Source organism: Phoxinus phoxinus, assembly GCF_949152265.1.
Source record: "Phoxinus phoxinus genome assembly, chromosome: 3".
Classification (NCBI taxonomy): domain Eukaryota; kingdom Metazoa; phylum Chordata; class Actinopteri; order Cypriniformes; family Leuciscidae; genus Phoxinus; species Phoxinus phoxinus.
This window is the reverse complement of record NC_136878.1, coordinates 24,931,800-24,947,042: the sequence shown is the minus strand read 5'-3', so window position 1 is coordinate 24,947,042 and position 15,243 is coordinate 24,931,800. Positions and strand designations below refer to the sequence as shown.

Here is a 15,243-nt window from a genome sequence, read left to right as displayed (position 1 = left end):
GCAAAAATATCCTTAAAATAAAGCATTTGCATTTCGTTTAATCTAATATTGTTGGGACCTGTAAAGGTTGATTGGCGTCACAGGATTTGACGTCAACAACAACAAAACATGAATCTGCACTCCTGATAGGCCAATATTTTGATATTCTAACTCTGCACTATAATATGGTTATGATTGTATGCATTTCATGATTTGCTTTTAGCATTGTTTTTCCCTGCTACAATTCTGTCAGAGCAGGCCTGTGACCCTCTTTTTGGGTCACGACCCACCAGCTGAGAAGACCTGCATCTGACTCCGAAAACTGAAAACAGAACGGGAATTCAGGATTTATGTCAAAGATTTTTGAGGATTTTTCTAACACAAAATGGTTTGAAAATAAAACAGTTAAAAATCATGCAAAAATATACTACGAAGATCCTTCTTTCAAAAACATGTTGCTTTAGATTGATAAGTTCAAATTTAAAGAATATGGAAAAGAGCAGAGGCATTAACATTTTCTGTGAACATTTCAGCTTTTGTTTTCGTCTCTGTCTGTGGGATGTTACGGTCTCGTTTTGGTTAGTTTAACACTGTTTTGCCTTCGTAGGTCTTTTCTGTGAACTTTGCTCTAAGGTACATATGCACAGACTCATGACTTTTCATAAGTAAGGCCATCGGGTATGGGTTGATATGATCCTCCGTAACATAAGGATATGGAAAGTTCTGCTCTTTGTTATGGTTGCATATATTAGCACTAATTCTGTCTTTGCCATCCAAGGCTTGGCTCGGGGGCACTGACTCTCCAGAATCAGAACATATGCAAATAAATCATATTTATAAATGTTTATACTGTGCACGGAGTTACGATTTTTCTTTCTGTGTGTTGTCACGGACTGAATAATTTTTTTTGTCTAATAACTAGGTTGTCGCTTTCAATTTTTAATGAAGACAAAAAAAAAAGAGAATGGATTTTTTCATTGTCAACATAGTTTGTTTCATATGAGACCACGATAGATTTGATCTTTTCTCACTGTAAGATAGTCGACATTAAATACTTTTGGAAAATTGACTTCCTGTGGTGTGAGATGCTATGCTACGTCTAAAACAATTTAAAACAGAATTTTGATTAAATGTTTTAAATTATTATGCTAGCAGCTTTTATTACCTCATTTACAGCAATAACTGAAATTCATTTTATTGCCTTTTTGAAATACCATTTTTACAAATTATAATATATTCTAATAAAATCATATTATATTATAATCAAATTATATTATTCTAGCAAAGTTCGTTGATAAGGGAAGGAGGAGGAAGGACCGGTGAACATTAAACATAACTTTTAATGACAAAATAAACAAACAACAAAACAAAAGTAAAACGCAACCCCTTACGGAAGACTGCTGCATATAAACACGACATTAAGTCCAGGCCTGGCCCTCTCTCGTCCTTCACTGTCGTCACTCCTTTTATCCTTACTAAACGCCAGCAGGTGACGCTCATTATATTATATTATATTAAACAGGTGCTAAATGCATGAAATAGCACTGCGTTTTATTTTTAAGTATTTATATTAAGTCAAAATAACCATAATCTATATCAATTAGGCTTATTACTGACTGCAGAATGTAGAATGTAAATTGAAGAAAATTAGATTAGATTTTCTAGCAATGATGGCATTGATTTCTCATATGATCCAATGACAGAGAAGAGTGTTCTAATCAGACTTCTATCCAGACATCCAGTGGACGCCTTACTCCTTAACCTAGTACTTGGTCTGAAAACTGGGGAAATGCACTGTGCAAATTGCTTTTTTGGGTGTATTTGTACCGCTATCTGATTTGAATAATTCACTGAAACAGCCGCAAAAGACAGTGTGCAAATGAACGCTGCTATCATTCTTGATGAATTCCCTTATTAGTTTTCTTTGACTTACATTTTGGGGGGTTTCAATGTAGCGTAAAACTGTTTTGTTCTGCTCTGCGATGTGGGATGACTTATTCCAGGTTTGTTTGGCAAAACAACCAAAATGAATAAGTCATTTTATTTGACTGACTTTTCTCTTTGTCTTTGTGACCTGCTAGGAATTGAAATTTCTTTCTACTAATGTTTTCCCCCTCTGAAGAGACAGAAAGTTAACGAGTGTTAGGGCAGTACAATTGAAGAGGTTGTGTTCATTAGCCAGGGTACAACATGGCTGCTACCAGGACTGGACTAACCGGTTCTAGAGGCACCCTGATGGTGGCCGGTTAGCGCGGTGGCAGCGGTGTGGGTCAGCCCACCTGGGAGGGAGACAGCTGTCTCGTCGCTATCCAGCGCATGTCAGGCCTAATGACTCGCAGCTGACACCTTAACCCAGCCACACTGCAAAGTAGCGCATTAGAATAATTACTCCCTGTCATCCTCCATTTAATAGCCAGTCCCACCCCCCCACCCCACCCCCCTCCAAATATACCCACACTCATCCACAGGGCCTAATACACATACTCATCCTTAAATGCTGTCACTGGTTGGACCATCAAAGTGAAGAGAACACACACTCCCCCCAACCCCTTGTCTTTTGCTTTTAGGCGATTCAATAGTATTTGCAAACCTCATTTAAAGAGAAACCGGCTGACGCCACAGCCCAAGACAGTGTTTGGTTTTAGTAGGAGAAAAACATGCTCTCGCACACAGATAGAGACATGCAGTCACAATACGTCCAGCATGAGCGTGCAACTCATTATCATGAAATCTACATAGTTGAAAAGAGACTCCTCCTCCTAAAACAGTGGGAACAGAGCTGTGGTACAGCCTCTTTCTCTCAGGGCACAATACCTTTTCTTCCTGAGTCTCACTTGTTGGTTATGATTTGATGTGATTTGTTATGATACCTGATCCATTTTGCTGTACAGACAACAATCTTGCAGTTGTTTCTGAAATGATATATAATGTCCTGAATACTGTTGTATATTGATTTGAGCAGATAACTAAGGCTATTCACATCCTTGAGGTAGTGTTTATTCTGAAGCTTATCTCTGATTCTGCACATAAAATATGTATAATACTTTTCAAAAGTTTGGGGTCAGTACAATTTTTTTATGTAAAAAAAAAACTAAATATCTACATCACCGACTAAAATATATCTGAACCAGTACCATGATAAATATCAATACTGAACCAATACCACGGCAAAAACCTAAAACAACAGGAACAGTAATTGAATAATAGATGACAGACCATGGGACATTTTGTTTATTAATTTAAACAAGATGAGCTAGAGATGTTTGCAACATTGATAAAAGGATACTTTTCTTTGATGAATAGAAACTTCAAAAGAACAACATTTATTTTAAATAGAAATCTTTTGTTACATAATTGTCTTTACTGTCACTTCGTTCTCGAATCAATGAATTATGAATTGCTAACTCTCATTGTTAGAATAGCATGTAATCAATAAAAATGATCCATAGTCTGATTAAAAGTATTTTAAAATGTAATATAATTTAATTACTTAATAACTACTTTAATAACTTTTTTTTTTAATCTGATTATGTAATCCAAAACATTTCCTTTGTAAAATATCCCATTGGCAGGCCTAGCTCGAATCTGCAGATAAAACATAAATAATTAAATAGGTTTCAACATATTACATTGTAATTAATGCTGTAAATCTGTGCGTGCACAAATCATAGGGGCCTGATTTATTAATTTGTTGTTGTCACTGAATAGTGAATTCAAAATAATGACATTTAAAAAAAAAAATTATTGAGCTTAGTGGTGAGTGAGTATTATCAGAGATTTTACAGTGACCGTTTTCTCGCCAGTTTAGTCCAGGTACATTTTTAAAAGAGGTGTTTATAGGCCATTTCCTGCTGATTACAGTAAACTGTATTGAAATTGAAAAATCTGCAATATAAATGCAGCTGTGAGTTAATGGAACCTGATGAGGAGATGAACAAAATGTCTGAAGAGAAGTAGATGTAAGGTGTGACGTAGTGACTGGTGTCTGGTCTCCATGGGAGGCTGGGGCAGACGCTAGAGGAAAGGTCACGGGTTGTCTTGTGTGGAGTCCTGAACAATAGTGATCAAGAGGCTGACGCAATGGGATTAAGTCTATCTATTCGTTGTGATTATTGGCTTGAATCATTGCGTTACACCTGTACTGCAATTGTCTTGTCTTTGGATAAGTGCTTGCACTGTGGAATCTTTCAGATAGAATGTATACATTGAAAACTGATCTACTGTTAAAGGTGTGTGTGTGTGTGTGTGTGTGTGTGTGTGTGTGTGTGTGTGTGTGTGTGTGTGTGTGTGTGTGTGTGTGTGTGTGTGTGTGTGTGTGTGTGTGTGTGTGTGTGTGTGTGTGTGTGTGTGTGTGTGTGTGTGTGTGTGTGTGTGTGTGTGGACCAGTTGTTGTCTGACCCACTCAGGTCACATTAACCCAGTTCTCACAGTTGTGGTCTAGAAGGAAAAAAAACACGCACACATACAGCTCTCCTTAATGTAGTGTGGCCTGAAGCTGCTTCATGCTGTTAGATTTCCACTGTTGCTGTGCAATGATCAAGTTATTTACTGCTTACATTACCATGTGGCTTGATAAGCATATTTTCCCCAGTAGACATAACAAGATGGTTTATCACCAGGGTTACTACTGAATATAGCAGGGTGTGCATCCAGTGTGTATTTACACTCCTGTGCTTTATAGCACCACATAAATAAACCTTTTCTCTACTGTAATTTAAAGCTGAATTTTTTTTGCGTTAAATAATGAGGGGAACTTGCTCGTAAAAGCATCACGAGGTCTTAAATCAAAATAAAAGAGAATATGTGCAGATTCAACTCTTTGGAAACTTTTTTGAGTATGATTAAGTGTATACAAAAATTTTTTTTATGACAACTTTTTTTTATTATTGTTTATATCAAATATTATAATATTATAATATTATTGTTTTATTAAGATATTTCATATCTTAACCCCCAGGATGTAGACATTTCCTGAAGACTAATTGAATTAAAATAGCCGTATTTAAAACAACAACAACTGTATATCAGTTTAGTTATGCTTTCTCCTTATTCAAAGGAATAGTTTATAGAGATGATTATTATAAACATAAATAGTCATTGATCTTTTTTTTAATCACTGGTAAGACAAAAAAAAAATGCAACGAGCTGCATTTAGAGTTAGCCAGTTTGTAACAGTCCAAGACACCTTAACATGTAGTATTTTAAATTGTTGTATATGTTCCTTTTCATTGCAGTTTCTAACAGGTCACCCATTGACCCCTTTGTGGGCTGGGTGCCAAAAGCGATTCCACACACATTAGCCTCATCACTAGCTTTAATGCATGCCACCCCACGGGATGGTAGGCGCCCTGGCACGTGTGTGTGGTCCTATCCAAATGGCAGGAATCTCACATGGACGCAACACTGCTCCATCCTGACAGCTCCCTCCAATTACCGCCACTCCTGTCGCATACCTCCCATCTCTCCCTGGCCCAGATCGCATGTGACCCCGCCCGCTGCCACGCTGGTGGAAGCGAAAGGGGAGACAGAGGAGTCCAAGGGGAAAGGGAGGCTCACACAAACATACACTCCGATACTACTTCTGCTTTTTGCACATTCCTCTTCTCAGCAACTCCTCTGTGGGGTTTATTTAGTAGTTGTTAATCCGTTCAAATATTTAATCATGATTAATTTCTTTTGAAGTTAATGCGTTAACATTTAACATTTAATGCGTTAAATCTACATTTAGTAGATTAAACAAAAACTATTTTTACTTTTTAGAGGTGAAACGTGAACTAAGATATTGGTTAAATGTGTATAAAGAAATATGTTTTTTAATAATGCAATTATTTTCTTACATTTATATTTGCCGACTATTGATAATATTACTGTTTCTGTTGACATAAGCCTATATGTGACCCTGGACCACCAAACCAGTCACATGGCTCAATTTAAAATGTATACATCATGTGAAAGCTGAATAAATAAGCTTTCCATTGATGTGTGGTTTGTTAGGATAGGAGAATATTTGGCCGTGATACAACTATTTGAAAATCTGGAATCTGAAGGTACAAAAAAATCTAAACATTAAGAAAATTGTGCTGCATCCATTCACAAAAATAAATGTTTTATATATTTACAGTAATAAATTTGCAAAATATATTCATGGAACATGATCTTTACTTAATATCCTAATGATTTTTGGCATAAAAGAAAAATCGATCATTTTGACCCATACAATGGCTATTGCCACAAATATACCCGTGCAACGTGACTGGTTTTGTGATCCAGGGTCACATATATAGTTTTAGCCTATATATACTGTATATATGTAGGGTTAATTCAGGATATTTGGGACATTTTTTCCTAGTCATCTCAATAGCAATAGTCCCAATGCACCCCTAGATGTTTCTAAGAGAGAGTTAATGGTTAACAAAAACAAGTCATGTCAGATTGAAGATACGAATTAACATACTTTTTAACATATTCACTTTTTAACACATTTTTATTTGCATGTGTTTACATACTAATTTTAACAGCCCTACTTTTTAAATGTTAGTTAGTGTGTTTTCTCTTGGACTGTGAGCTTGTATGCAAGCTTATGGTTTTTGTGCAGCTGAATGTTTATCGTGTCTAGGGGCCTGACTGCAGGCCAGTTGAAGCTGCAGAGACAGGCCAGAAATGAAAAAGTACAGATGAGCCCAACAGCTTTGTTTGGATGCTCATTTGCAGTGTCGTGAGATTTCTCTGAGGAGGGGAAGAAGGGAAATAGTCACATACAAGCATGGAAGTGAGAAACTGGAGTTTTAAGTGGCTTGAGGGGTTTCAGTGATTAAACACAAGAACTACAAGCGCATTACAACTCTCACAATTTGCATCTGTCTCTTTTGTAAAATACAGTTAAAGCAAAACTAATATTCATGTACTCTGCTGCTTACACTTCCAAAACAACTGTTAGAGGAAAAATAACTTTCACAGAGAGGGAAGTGTTTTATTTTCTAATATATAACCAATTTATATTTTATTTTATTCTATTTCATTTATAATGAAATTCCTAAGCAAAGTGATTCTAATGCCATGGATTAAACATCTTTATTATGGTACCTGCATAATTACTGGGGAGGAAAAAACATAAAGGGGCTCTTTTGCAGACTTTTCAGTTGCATTTTTTTATCCTGCCTAAAAATGATCATGAACAGTATATTATTCACTAAAATGAACATCATTTTAAACGTGCAACCTTGGAAGCATAAAGCATTCACAAAAAAAACAATTCCTACTCGTCAACTGGCAAGCTGAAGCATATACCTGCTGTCTCAAGTTTTGCTACACTGGAACATGTATTTAACCAGGAACAATCTCCTCCCATCTGATCCACTGGCATCCGGCCAAACAGATTTCTGCACCCTTATGATTATTTTATCACTTTAAATTCTTTATGATGAAACGCTGCAGTGGTAACCTTGCTAAAGCTGATCAGGGCCTGGCTTTCACTGCTGCTATTTGGAATAGCTCTCCTCGGTGGCTCGTTCCTGCTCCCTCTGTTGGATTCTGCTTGTCCATTAGTGCCATCTGTGCCCGCCTGTGCCGTCTGTGAGCGCCTGCGCTCCGCCAAAATGACTGGCATTTTCTCTCAAACAACCAGGGGATGGTGCCCAGAGCTGCTAGCTGGCAATGATGTGCACTTTTTCTGACAAACCCGGGGAAAGAAAGACAGGATGCGGAGCAGAAAACATCTGCACATGTAGTGCAGCTTTGCTTAAGCTACTTTCACAGGGAAAGACTTTTCTGGTGACCATGCAGCTAAACCAAGCTTTGTAAACTTGAGCTCTTCCAACACACTGGTTCCTCAGAGCAAGTCATCTCCAGATATCAGATGATCAGCAACCTTTGCAATAATAAGTCTACATTGGTACCAAATTTACATTGGATTTAAGTAGGTTTGTGAATCGAGAACAAGGTTTTGAAAGATGCACATTTGAAAAAAAAAATATGTAGTAACATAAATTTGTTCTTTATTAGAAAAGTTCTGTCATCATTTACTAATGCTGTTTAATAAAATTATAAATATCTTTGGAGGTCTACACAAGAAATAAAGTAATCCAGGTTTGGAACGGAATTAGGGTAAATTATGACAGAATTTATTGAACTAATTGATTAGTCAAAACTGAATCATTAGATTTCCCATCCCTAGATTAAAGATACCATCCACCTGCTTGTATTGTATTGTGTCTTCATTTTGTCTGCATCTCTGAATGAGGAGATTACTGTAAAAATTATAAAGACTATATGTGCGTCACATAAAAGTGTAGTTGAAAAAAACCTAAATTGTGTTCTCATTTACTCAGCCCGTGTCATTTAAAACCTGAATGACTTTCTTTCTTTTGTGGAACACAAAACAGATTTTGAATAATGTTGGCGATCAAACCATATCCTTCTATTGTACAGACCCAAAATAAAACACTAATACATTAATAAAAATTATTTTTGTGTTCTACAGAAGAAGGGAAGTGATGCAGGTGTGCAACAACACAAGGGGTGGCACACAATTTTATCAACGATATTTAATTACAACTAAAAAGTGACAGCTTTTCAGAAGTCATGACCTATTTAGGTACCACACTACGGATGTAATGTAGTCTGCGGGATTAGGTGCACAAAACCACTGTTCTAGCCACTCTGATTGTTTTCTATTTCTTTCTTTTTTCAATAAATAATTTTTGCTAGCATTTTTATTATGTTGTGCTCTACTAACATGTCTTTAAAATGTTATTGTATAGAGCCAGCTCTGTAAATAGACCTACACTGAACATAAGTAAACATAACTAGATTCAGCCATGTTTAATATACAGTATATACAGCAGTATACACTGATGAGTCAAAACATAATGACCAGTCACGGGTGAAGCGAATATCGTTGATCATCTCCTAACAAGGTTATGTATGAAGGTCTGGGTAGATTGCATGGTAAACAAACAATCAGTTTTCATAATCAACATGTTGGATGCAGAAGAGATGGGCAGGAATTAAAGTCTGAGCAACTTTGACAAGGGCCAAATTTTACAGCAAGACTCCAGGGTCAGAGTATCTCTGAAAAGGCAAGGCTTGGTGAGAATTTACCAACAGTGGTCCGGGAGGAACAAACTGGCAAATGGGTTTTGGGTATCCAAGGCTCATCGATGCACAAGAGCAATTAAGGCTATGTTTACACGGAAACGATCTGAAGAGAAAACGCAAAAGTGGCGTTGCGTTATCACTTTTTATTCTGCGTTTAGACGAGCGTTATGGGGGGGAAATCTGCGTGCATATGGTGACGCAAAAGTGTGTGAAATTCAATGTAGTGTGCACTCCAGGCGGCTAGGTGGAAATGTGGAGCACTGAAAGTGAAAGAGACGGTGACACTGACACTTTCATGTTTAATACGATAAAGCTGCTGTTTTAACCCTCGGTGCTCTTCGCGTGTCGCTCAAAAATGACAGATTTTTTTTTTTTGTCAATGAAACGAATGCTATATTTTAGTTTGATAATGTTTTGTTATTTTCCTGTACTGGCGCATGCCTGTGATGTAAACGCGTACGCGACGCCTTCACTGTCTAGCAGACTTTCGCGTTTTTACCGTTTTTACCCTTTAGACGGGAACACGATGGTGGATCGTTTTTAAGATTTCCACTCTGGAGGGTGGTTTCACTTTTTTGCGTTTTTAAGCCCCAAAAACACTGTCGCCGTGTAAACGAAAGGCACATCAGATAAAATATTTTTACGTTTTCACCCGCAAGCGTTCTCGTGTAAACAGGCCCCAAGGCATCACATGGACGGCCTTGTACGTGTTCGCCATTTACCTGGGCAAGTGATGGCACCAGAATGCACTGTGGGACGACAAGCTGGTGGAGAGTCTGATGCTCTAGGGCAGGGGTAGGGAACGTCGGTCCTGGAGAGCCATAGCCCTGCAGAGTTTAGCTCCAACCCTGATAAAAACTCACCTGATTGTAGCCTTAATGATCCTAAAGACATTGATTAGCTGGTTCAGGTGTGTTTGATTAGGGTTGGAACTAAACTCTGCAGGGCTATGGCTCTCCAGGACCGACGTTCCCTACCCCTGCTCTAGGGCAATACCCTTGCTGGGAAACCCTGGGTCTGGCTATTCATGTGGATGTAAATTTGACACGTGCTACGGTGCTACCTACCTAAACATTGTTGAAGACCAGGGGTTCCCTGGTGGAAGTGTCCTGCCACACTGCACACATTGTTCAGAAATGGTTTGAGGATCATGAGATCACGGTGTTGCCCTGGCCTCAAAGTTCTCAATCTGATTGAACATCTGTAGGATGTGCTGAACCAACAAGTCCGATCCACTGCAGCTCCACCTCACAACTTACAAGACTTGAAGGATTTCAAAGCCTGCAAGGATTTTCTGGAACTGTAAATGTAAAGACTGACCTGAGGTAGATAGTAGAGGTTAATGGCTTGGGGGGGGGGGGGGGGGGGTCTTTTTTGTTGTTGTTGTTGTTTACCGTCAACTTTGCCTCTAATGTTATGCTAAAAATGTGAGCCAGTAATGACCAATTTGTAAACATCATGACACATAATGTCAGTGTTGGGTTTTTTACCGGTGTTTCGAGATTAAAAACCATCATTCTCCTTCTGTCTCGAGGGTCAATCCGGTAGTCATCAGCTCTTGATTGCTGATCATATGCCACTTTATTTCCCCAGAAGACTTGATTTGAGCCAGCAGGACTTGCTGTAAATATTGTGTCAGCAGGAGAGGGTATTTTATACTAGAGGTCGACCGATTCATCGGTTTTGCCGATTAATCGGCACCGATTGTTGACTGGTGGAACTATCGTTATCGGCAAAAATATATACCGATAGTTTTTCCTGGTTGCGTCCATTGCTGGAGCGGCTGAGAAGCGCACGCTGTCATTCAGTACACAGTGTAAGAGCTGAGAAGGGTCTGCTGGCACGATGCAGTACAAGAGCGGCCTCTAGAGGTGTAATAAAAACTTGTGCCTCGTGTTGTTTATTTCGACACGTGATTCTGCGTGCTGCGCGGAGAGCACATGCTGCGTGGAGAGCGCTGACATCAGATGCGCGTTTAAAGCACCGACAGCTCAAATGTATGTAGCCTATACAGTACATTTTGTCATATCATTATAAAGTGATTAATTTGTTGACTAAATGCTGCATTAGTAGAGACAGTAGGCGTTTGTTTGCCTTCGAGGCTGAGAGGACGCTAACATTAGTAGTACCTCAAGCGGTTAAAACACTGACAAACATAAACGTAAGTCCGACCCGAATGTTTAATGTCACAATTGTTACCTCTATTTGCATTAGTTCATATCCAGCTGGTCACTTTTATGCATTACATATGCAGATAAGTTGCATATTTAAAGCTAGAGACGTAAGCAAAATGATATGTTCATACAGCCGACAGAAACATAAACGAATCAGAAAAGCATTCGATTTCGGTTATTTATTTTTTTCATCTTCACTTTAATACAAATTTAGTTACTTTTTAATTAATGGCTTGAAAAGAACAGTTAAATAGTTACATTTTGAATGTAACTGGTTTTATTTGTTATTTAGAGTATTACTTTTTGTTTCAGTTTGAATGAATGTCTTTTATTGACTTAAATATTTATTCACATTTATACATTTATTTCATTTAGCATGTTTTCATGGTTCAATACAGTTTTTTTATTTTTATAATAAAGTTCAGCACTGTTTTACTTGGAGTGTTATGTTTGTTTTTATCCAGTATCAATTTTAAAAACTATCGGTTCATTAATCGGTTATCGGCAAGTATGGCCCAACCTAGCTATCGTTATCGGTAAAATCCACTATCGGTCGACCTCTATTTTATACCCTTGTAATTTATGGTGTCTATGTGCTTCCAAAAGACATTGTGGTTGTGGACTTAAATTACAGGGATCACCATCATGCTGTCAACTCTCACTTTCAAAGCAAGCTGCGGGTAGAGCATTATCAGGCCCCCCAGAGCCTCATGAGACTCACGCTGACATGATTTTTTCAAAATGTAATGCTTGTCAGAGGATCCGTTTTGATTCACCCGTGACAGCTACAGTATCAGAACCGTAAAATTGAGAACTTCTTCACTTTTTTCTGATGGCTCAAAGTAACTGTCCTTTTCTTGAGGCTTTTAATGTATTCACTGTTTCAGTGCCTATATCACTTTTTAATAACTGGAAAATTTATCCAAGTTGTCAGCAGGCATTAGATTTTAGGCTCTCTTGGCTTGGTTCTGAATCTCCACCAGACCAGATGGCGGTGCTATGTGGGCCGTATGTGGACCATGGGTGTGGAGATAGTGGGGGCCAGCTCTAGAGTGCAGGATTGCTCACATTCTGGCATTTCCCAGGCCTGTTTGCAGCTGCACTTCCTGTCCCATTTTGATCTTCTAAAATTTTCAATATGCGGATAGGCTTTAGAAGACAGAGCTTAATATGTGTAATGTCACAGTAGTTTGTACAAATAAGGCGTAATTGAAAGAAAATGCAGTAATATTGTGAAATATTATTGCAATTTAAAATAACTGTTTTGTATTTGAATATATTTTCAAATGTAATTTACTCCTGTGATGGCCAAGCTGAATTTTCAGCATCATTACTCCAGTCTTCAGTGTCACATGATCCTTCAGATATAATTCTGATATACTGATTTGCTGCTTAGGAAACTTTTTTTCTTTATTATCAATGTTGTGCTGCTTAATATTTTAGTGTTTTTCAGGATTCTTTGATGAATAGAAAGTTCAAAAGAGCATTTTAAACATTTATTTGAAATAAATATTTTTAACAAGTTTTAGTGTTACCTTTGATTAATTTAATGCATTCTTGTACATACATACATAATAAAAGTATGTATGTATGTACATTATTTAAATTATACATTTACATTACATATAATTAAAATTATACGTATTATATAACACGCTTTAGTGTAACCTTTGATTAATTTAACGCATTTTTGCTTAATAAAAGTATGTATAGGCTATATGTACTGTATGTATGTACATTATTTAAATTATACATATTTGTGACCCTGGATCAAAAAACCTCGCATGTCGCACGGGTATATTTGCCAACAATACATTGTATGGGTCAAAATGATCGATTTTTCTTTTATGCCAAAAATGATGTATAAATCTCAATTTCGAACAATTGACCCATATGACTGGTTTTGTGGTCCAGGGTCACATTTATTAGTTTTTTGTAATATAATTTCAGGAATCCGCTATGTGAACTAGTAACGAAAAGGCCATTTTGACAAACAGCCACAATGATTCACGTCTGTACATAGTATTATGCATCTTTTGGGAGGAATATGGGATGGTCCTGAGAAGGACATGGGCTACTTTCCAAGTTCCACCTTTCTCGATTCCTGGATCTCACTCCTTCAGAGAACAGAAAGTGCAAGACGTCTCCTCTGGGAGTTCCAGGGTTGGGGGAATCAAGCTGTTCCAGAGAGTGGCGAGCAGAAGATGAGATGCAAAAACACATGCAGACTCTTTTGGACAGGTGCCCAACACACGGCAGACATCTTTCTGTAAAGTCTGGTGGCCGTCAGAAGGGTGCGGCTCCAAAGAGCAGAGATGGAGGGCTAATGATGGCCACCCAACAGGCTGGCTCTGTTTGACTGATCTGTATAGGTGTAGCATATGTGTGGGGGTCACAGAGGTGAAGCTCTTGATGAACTGAGCCTTGTGTGATCTCTTAAAGATGGCATGAAACCATGAGAAATCTCTGATCAGCAAATCAAGTGTCTTTCCGGTTTTTCATAAACACCGAGTGGTGTAATTATTTTTGCTTTTATGCATTCAACTTTCAGCTGAACTTCTTTGATATTTGTCTCTTCATGCATCATTCGTGATAATTGAGCTGCATATTGACCAATTTAGCACAAAGACTACACACAGTGACTCTGAAGCTTGGAGTCAGGATCATTTTGTAAAGATAAACCAAAATTCACAATGATTTTTATAAAACACAATATTATTTATACAATATAAAAATTTCAAACACAAGAGGAAGGTTACATTTTAATATGACATTTTGCATGTCTCGAGTGAGAAAAACAAATGTCGTACAAATGTCTTACCCACAACACCATATCCAATAATATCACCTTAATATCTAGCCCATGGTCCTTCTATTCTCATCTCATGGCACAGGTGGGCTCTGTCTGTCTCAGTGTGACATTGCTTACATATAGTGTCCAAAGCCAAGTGCTCTTGCCCCGGGAGCGATGGAGTTAAAATGGGTCTGACCGTGGGTTTGGATATGACCGTATTGCTCTGCACCTGGTCGAATCTTACAGCAGAGCCCCTTCACAGCTATTGTGGTGGAGGCGGACAGCTTTTCAGAGTTCCTGCTTCAAAGCCTGCAAAATCCAGTAAACTTAGCCACACAATCGGCTGTGGCCAAAACAGCATCTGATGTGCCTTATTTGTTGACGGAGTGAGATCTATCGCAGAGGGTGCGCCTCACATGGCTTACAATGCAGGGACAACGTAAAGCCCTTTATTCGTGGTTAGTCTATGAAGACGCTGGGTTTCTTCCAATATCTAATGCCAATTGCGACTTGAAACTAGGGCAGGCGACTGTGATGTTAGTTTTTCATTGTTGGTTGTTACACACTAGTTATCAATCATACATGATGGGGAAAATATATTAACTCTCAATGATAAAAGTGCCTGGGTTCAGTAGAGCATTAATAAATCCTGCACCACACATAGTTGTGTGTGTGTGTGTGTGTGTGTGTGGGAGTGAGTGCTTGGGAGTGTGTGGTGGTTATACGCTATGCGAGAGCTCCCTCTTGGTGCCATTGCACCCAGTTTCTCCAGCTGATGAAACACAAACTATAGAGCAGAGACACTGATACTTTGTGCTATAATGAAAACAGGAGCAAACACCACATTTTTATGATTCATTTAATCACTGAACGGATATACTCAAGATGTATAATTTTAAAGAGAACTTTTTTATTCTGAAGTCTGTTGGTTTTATATTTGTTTGTGTCTGGGTACAGGGTGTGATTCAATTGTTATTTGTAATGAAAAATCTATCAGTAATTGTATTAAGAAAATCATTTGTATATTTTTGTTATTATTTAAATTATTTAATATTTTTTTAAGGGAATCAGATATATATGGAAAAGTAATATAAGGGCCATTTAAAAAAAGAAGAAAAAAAGGCATGATTATATATGTCTGTACGTAGTGTTATACATCTTTTGGGGTAATAAAGAAGCTTTTCATTCCGTAGTATAAGA

At 37.9% G+C, this 15,243-nt stretch overlaps 1 protein-coding gene across 3 annotated transcripts in view; it reads left to right on the top strand.

The window, feature by feature from the left end:
• antxr2a (ANTXR cell adhesion molecule 2a) overlaps positions 1-15,243 on the top strand; it is a 115,141-nt gene that overhangs the window by 97,266 nt on the left and 2,632 nt on the right. The gene's annotated exons all lie outside the window — the stretch shown is intronic.